The 7,883-nt window shown below is 36.9% G+C and overlaps 1 non-coding gene across 1 annotated transcript; it reads left to right on the top strand.

The window, feature by feature from the left end:
• The first annotated feature begins 5,957 nt into the window (after positions 1 to 5,957).
• Trnaq-cug (transfer RNA glutamine (anticodon CUG)) lies at positions 5,958 to 6,029 on the top strand. Its single transcript has one exon. It is a non-coding gene; the product is annotated as a tRNA-Gln (tRNA).
• The last annotated feature ends 1,854 nt before the right edge of the window (positions 6,030 to 7,883 follow it).

The raw sequence follows: 7,883 nt of genomic DNA, 5'->3' as shown, positions 1-7,883 counted from the left end.
TAATGACGGGTTCTTACCGCGTTTAAATCAGGGAAATATGAGACTCCCGATATTTCTACACTGTGTATGTTATTTTAATTATGATAATACCGCGTAAACTTAAAACAATAAATTATTTATTTTGTAAGTTATTCTGATTGAATGTTCTCAAATGTGCCGTAATGTAAGACTGCTAAGATTTAGTTAAGTTTAATTGTGAATGATTAAGAAGATGCTCGACTAGGTATGTCATGCCTTATCTTATTAGACATTTAAGTCTTTTTGAGTGACTTAAATAAGTCAAAAATGGATTTTTGAAAATTCGTCCCTTAACGAGTTGAAGAAAGGGATAGGAGAAACAAACATTTTGCACTTTCTTGTGTCACCATCGTAAACCTAGTACAGTCATGAGCAATATAATGTACCCACTTTAGGACTCTGTCGCACTAACATATTTGACATTTAGTGAGGCTTACAGTTCAATTCGTCAAAAAAGTTAATGTGACATGGTACCAAAGTGTATACATATTAATGCTCGTGACCGTAGGTCTTGACATGACAGTCTTGTTTTAATTTTTTGGGTTTTTTTTTAATTAGGAATTGTCTTATTAGGAATTACGGGCGTGAGTTTATGAACGCTTTTAGAGAATTGCATTATTTTATCTGGTTCTATGCTTCTTGGTACCAACAACCCCACCACTATTCAGCTTTCACGTCTATTTTCAAAGCGCATTAAACACAAATATTGATTCGCGAGATCGAGCGAGGAACTCGTTAAACAGACCGATGCATCGCAACGAAAAGCAAAGATAATCAATTCCCGGGAAAGTTGTAATGGCGCTATCGCTCGTGATAATTCCTTTGACATCACAGTCTTCAACTAGAAGTTGGAGGAAGTTTAATCAGTTTTTGTTTAGTGAGGTAATGGTGCTAATTCCTGTAAATACCATCTAATTTTATTTTAAGTTATATCTGTCCTTTTCTTATCCGCCGAAAAGGAAAGGGACGGGTAATCGACAAGCATAAAATTTATGGAACACACGTCAATTTTAAGCACAAATCTAAACCAACCGTCTAAAAATTTTACGTCAGTCAATAACCCGACACATTAATTTACTCATTCTTCCTAAAATTAAGAGCTGTGAATCATCCGTCCCTTTCCTTTTCGACGGATACGAAAATGACGGATATAACCTAAAATAAAATTAGGCGGTGTCTGCAGGAATCGGGGCCATTGACTCGCATTTTTCCTTCGATAACGAAATACCACAGAACTAAAAGGTTGATTTATCTTCGGTTTTAAACTACAGCACTTTGTCCCAAAAAGTAAGACGGAGGTCCTTACTCTTACTAGGGGGCGGGTAAGAATCTTAATACGGGGCATTGCAGTCTTAACAAGCACCTACATAGAATGGAGCTGACCGAGTCCCCTTTATGCAGATTCTGTTTAAAGGAAGATGATACGCCATTACACCTGCTGTGCAGCTGTGAGGCTCTCATACACAGTAGAAGCAGAACCCTGGGGGGGGGGGGGGGTTCACATAAGGGATCCCCAGGAGGTCATGGAGCTTCCTCCGAAAAAGACACATACATACATACATAAACTCACGCCTATTTCCCACCGGGGTAAGCAGAGACTATAGAATTCCATTTGCTTCGATCCTGACACACTTCTCTTGCTTCCTCCACATTCATCAATCGCTTCATACATGCACGCCGGTTTAGAGTAGATAAAAAAAGACGCTCGATCTAATCGAAAAGATCGGTCTAGAGGAGGAGTTTTAAATAATATATATTTGTAGAGGGACTTGGCCCTAATTGATCTGACTAGGTCGCAGTGGCCATTCGGGCTGCATTACTTCGAGCCATCTTGATCAAATAATAATAATAAGACGGTTCCGTGCTTCTGAAGATCTCAAAACAACTCCTCCAACTCGCAGTGGAGCAGCGTGGTAGAGTATGCTTCATGCTACCTCCGGTTGATTGAGGAGAGCCCTGTGCTCAGCAGTATAAGATGTTTATGTATGTGTACTTACGTATATATAGAGATGTGGTGTTGGAGGCGAATGCTAAGAATACCTTGGACTGCGAAGCGCACTAGTGCATCGATCATGACCCAGCTCCAAATAAAAACTCGTCTGTCCACTATATGCCAACAACGTATCCTTTCTTATTTCGGCCACACGATGCGCAGAGGTAATGAAAGTTTAGAGAAACTGATTGTGCTTGGGAACACTGAATGCAAAAGATCGCGTGGTCGTTCACCGACTAGATGGACTGATCAAGTGAAAGACTCGTCGTCAGCCAAGTTCTACTTCTAGTAAGGGAAGCGCTGGACAGGAACTGGTGGACGCAGATCATACGCTCTAGGTGCAACCCCGATGCTGACCACGATCCTCAGATATGAGGGACCGACCAAGAGAGAGACCGACATAAGTAGAAATAAACCTACCTAGTACCTACTAACTTTGCTTTACATTCCTAACGTATTTAAATCTCGCATCGGAAGTTATTGGTTCAACCTATTGCGCTTGGGGATAAACTCATAATATCCGGAGTGTTCCTCGCTCAATCGGAAAGAACTAGGGGATATAAAAGGAAATGATTTGTTTGTTGTTTGTTTTGTTTGTTGTTCGTATCAACAGTGGCTGCAAGTTGTCTTTGATTACTTGTGGCTCTGCCCACCCCATTAGGGATAACGGGCGTGAGTTTATGTATGTATGTATGTATTTGTTTATAAAACACATTCTGTTTTGCATCTGACCGAACACCAATGCGATGTTGTTTCCATGCATTTATGTGTGCGGCATTAAGTTTGCGCTGGAAAAATATAAGGTAGAGATTGCTACTTAGCAATGAGGCCGCCTATTGTACTAATTCTATTTCTCTTTTGTTTTGTATTTTATTTTTTCCTGTTTGTGCAATAAAGTATTTGTTATGTTATGTTATGTAATTGCTTACTTTTTAAAGAGCTGTAGCACATTGCCTTTTTAAAGCCGAGATTTACAGACACAATAGCATAGAATAAGGAATAATACTATGCTTAGAACGACAATTCTGCTCCCCGCCAGTGGCTGAGTCAGGTTTACCTCACTCCCCTCGGTCTTACTTTAGTCTTCAATCGTATAGACGCCAGACTTTAGAACCCTGTTGCACTATCATATTTGACATTTAATGTGACTTACGGTTTAAGTTGTCAAAGAGGTTAATGCGACATGGTTTCAAAGTGTATACATATTAGTACTCGTGACCGTACACAGTGCACGTGGACGATAACGTCAATGTGTAGTGTCTGTGTAAAACGATGTTTTGTATGAAGTGTTCGGAGTATGACGATACATACATACATACATAAACTCACGCCCGTAATCCCAAATGGGGTGGGCAGAGCCACAAGTAATCAAAGACAACTTGCAGCCACTGTTGATACGAAGTCCTAAGATGGATATGATGAGTATGACGATAGTTCATTTTTTAAGACTTATTGTAACAAATACCTAATAATCGCGAAAGTGACGTAGCACGTAGACTAAGGCACGCAGATAGCTGTATGGATGACAACTTCTTCTTTTTATCGTGTTGTGAGGTGGAATACCAACCCTATCAACCCTGCTCTCAGGGTTATGATTGAGCCGCCAAACGCCCCTGACACGGCTCATGTAACGATTACTCACTTACATCAGTAAGTAGTAACCTGGACCAACGGCTTAACGTGTTTTCCGAAGCACGGATTATCTTACTTTCGGCCAATCAGGTGATCAGCCTATAATGTCCTAACGAAACTACGGATCACAAGGTGATTTTTGTGATATGTCCCCACCGGGATTCGAACCCGGGGTCTCCGGATCGTGAGTCAAAGCTCAACCACTGGACCACATAGGTCGGTATGACAACTTATGAGGAATTGCAAATGACATTATTTTCACATAATACCTCTATGTGTTATAAGTAACAGCGGAAGAATGTGTACTTTTTCAACCTTTTTTTGTGTCTGGTCTATTGTGTGTGAAGTATTAGCTTTTTTATTATAGAACGGCTTTAATTTATACTTTGACATACAAAGACGAAGACAGACGAAATATAGATAGTATAAGGTTGCCGTTAGTATAGAATATTCTTGTTAACAATTGGAAGTATCAGCAGTCAATTTCTAGTTCCGCTGCCAAGGTAATTGTTCTACCAGTTCCGCGAGATTACATCAAGACTTAAAGAACTTTACCGAGAAATAGATTGTAGAGACGGTCTGTAAAGTTTAATTGAAAATATCAAATACTTAAATTCCAATAGTAAATTCCACCATTATTGAGGAAATAAATAATATGCTTTCAGATACGTATAGATGTTGCTATCTATATTTCTTCTCTTTATTTTGATCAGAATAATAATGGGTAAAAGATATGTTGTGCCTGAGTGTAATAACCAGGGTCATCATTTATACTCAAAAACAAAGATAAAAGATGCAAATGTCTGTTATCGTTGAAACTACAAGGTTAAACGAAACTGTAAAACGCTATCTACGGTTTTTTTTGGAAAGTAGCCTGGAAAGCCTCTCATTGATACTTGATACTACTTAACAGGAAAAGGTGCATTCTATAATGAAATTCCTTCGATGCAAGTTTCATTCAATATACAGTTCACATTCACAGACTCGTAAACTAATCGCTTTACATTACGCGAATCGATGCTTTTGCTCGACAAATTGACTCAGGCGCTAAGAGCGGGCTTTAATTAATTCCTCCTTTAAGTTTAAAATAGTCTTTATTACTGATACATTTTTATCAGACTTCAAAGAAGAAGGCTATTCATCTTCAATACCTACATTTTCTACAAGATACAAGATGTTTTGTTGCGTAATTTTGCCTGAAATAATACTTTAAAAAAGTGGTTTTCGCGGCTTGCTGACAAACTATCTATCTGCTAGATATAAATCTGATAGCAACTGGAACACATTTGGGCAAGTCTATGCCTCTCTGATGCACTCATCCAACCATAGAGCAACACGGCTTCCAACAGTGGGATTTAGCCCAATGTTCGTATATTAGATAAGTAGTTTAAGTATTCTTCTATTTTTTTTATCCCGATGGGGACACATCACGAAAATCACTGTGTGATCCCTAGTTTATTTATAGGACATTACAGGCTGATAACCCGATTATCCGAAAAAAAGATGATCCGTGCTGTGGAAGCCACGTTAAGCCGTTGGTCCCAGTTACTACTTACTGATGTAAGTTAGTATTCGTTAAATGAGCCATGTCAGGGGGCCTTGGCGGCTCAATAGTAACCCTGACACCAGGTTCGATGGGGTTGGTAATCCACCTTACAACCCACACGATAGAAAAAGTTTAAGTATTGCAATTGTAACCTCTCTCCATTCGTTGTCGGATCGCATTTGCTCTACAAATTGAGTCAGGCGCTACGAGGAGAGTTAAATTAATTCCATCTCTAAGTGCATGCTATATTGCCGACATAATTCACCTTCGATGCTCTTAGCATCTACGAGATAGAGTCTGTAAATCTATGGATAAGCTATACTTTGTCTTTGTTTTACCTCTAGGTACTTAAATAGGAAGTAAACACCAAAATCTTGTGCCAATGAAACATAAGTACGTAAAAGTATCATAATATTTCTATAAAATAAACGAAATGGGATTGTTACTTTTATCAGAATATACATATTATGCAGGTATAGGTATTCTTTACAAATTCTTAAAAAACTCATAGAATTTCCTTTAAAAATCTTATAACAAACGTTTTATTTTCTCTCCCAGTTCTAATTTTAGTATATTCCGGCTCTACGTCGAATAAAATTCACATTCGTCGTATTAAATTCCCACTTACACATTCGTTTTATTGATTGACCAAACAGTCACAGCGCGAGACAGAGACGGCACGCTATGAGTAAGACAGACAACGAAACGATGTCATGCGTACTACGACTCTCTTACCTAGTAATACGTTCTTTCGTCGCCTCTGGCAGCGGTCCCATGGTGTAATGGTTAGCACTTTGGACTCTGAATCCAACGATCCGAGTTCAAATCTCGGTGGGACCTAACTTTTTGATACTTTGTTTTGTAATTTTCGTAATTTTGTTTTGGAGATTTCTATAGTTATTATTAACTAATTCACAGTAGAGCAAGTTGAGTCTACTGGCTAGCTAGCTACAAATTTAAAAGATTCTGTAATACTTTTACGTTGCGTAGAGGTATAACTTCAGGATCTATAAAATTATCAGCATATACGGATATTATAATATATGTTATTCCAAAAATATTACAAACATATTGGTCAGATTGATAACCTCCTCCTTTTTTGAAATCGGTTAAAAATAAAGTGTTGTAGTAATAACACAAGTGTGTTTTCATATTCAGATTTTATGCCCGTAAATATTACTCCATTGAAATTTTCTCTCTATTCTACAATAATTCGAATTAATAAGCCTTTAATAAAGTGTTAAATTATGGAAGTACTCATTGCCAATAACTTTGGAGAACAGAGTTAGAAAGAAAAAATCCTCTACTGAGATGCGATAAGGTAGTTACAATGTTTGTAGCTGATGGTGGAGTAGAATAAAAAATATAGAAGAAATCCTATTTATTATTTTATTATGGGGTGAGTCCATTATTTTTTTTCTTTGGTTCATTGGATGAAGGATTTTCTTTTTATTAAAATTTGTTTTAATTTGTTTCCCAGCTGCTGGATAGATGGCGATGAAGTAAGCTTACTTCAAGGAACTGAACGTTATTATTATTTCTGATTTTTCATGAAACGTAACATATAATATGTCACAATAATAATCTATCAAATTAAATCAAATATACTTTATTGCACAGAACTTAATAACAGAACTTAATTATGTTAAAAAAATGAACAAAATAACAAGGAAAAAAGAAATCCAAAAAATAACCAATTTCGGCAAATCTATGGTCACGAGCATTAATATGTATACACTTTAGTACCATGTCACATTAACTTTTTTGACAAATTGAACTGTAAGTCTCACTAAATGTCAAATATGTTAGTGCGACAGAGTCCTAAAGTGGGTACATTATATTGCTCATGCATGACTGTACAATAAGTCGAAAAAAAAAGTTTTTTATTCTGCCGAAAATCTCTAACAAAGTTACCTTACCCTTAACACGGCGATTTAGTTAGCTTAGAAGAAGGAATAGGTATGGACTGTTCTCTTTGCATTTTTATTGGACATTTTCCTTCTTAGCTGCCATTTGAATAAATGCTTTTAGGACGGTAACTTCTGATTTAGTATTGCATAATGCTTAATCTTTACTCATTTGTATTCGGGAACGAAATTTTTTGAGCCTTGTTAGAATAAGTTAAAATAAAAAAAATATTCTTCTTGATGGTTTTCAAGTTCCTTTTTTTTTGGTATATTTTTATTTTATGTATTGGACTAATACATAGATTCATCTGAGAATAATTATTCTTCTTCTATCGTGTGGGTTGTTTGGTAGATGACCAAGCTCATCAACCCTGGTATCAGGGTTAGGTACCTATTATTGAGTCGCCAAATGCACCTGACATAACTCATGACGACTTACATCAGTAAATAGTACGTGCCTTCCGAAACACGGATTATCTTACTTTTTGACAATCAGGTGATCTAATTAATCTTCATTTCAAATGTCAAAGATCGTTTTGGACAAAAAACTTTCAAAATGGTTTTATAAATTAATAATTATGGTCTATGTTGCTGACCCTTATCATTAGTACTAACCAAAAGTTGTTTTTTTTTATTTAAGATTAGACAGGTGAAATAGAGGACTCAAGGTTACTTGCGGGACACTTTACATTTCCTTTACATATTTTATTGATTATCAAATAGGTAGGAGGTTACATTACGTGTTACTGACTTCTTAGTTAGGTAGTACTAGTAGTAGTAGTAGTGG

This window comes from Pectinophora gossypiella, chromosome 19 (assembly GCF_024362695.1).
Source record: "Pectinophora gossypiella chromosome 19, ilPecGoss1.1, whole genome shotgun sequence".
Lineage (NCBI taxonomy): Eukaryota > Metazoa > Arthropoda > Insecta > Lepidoptera > Gelechiidae > Pectinophora > Pectinophora gossypiella.
The sequence above is the reverse complement of the archived record's forward strand: the minus strand, read 5'-3'. Positions and strand labels throughout refer to the sequence as shown.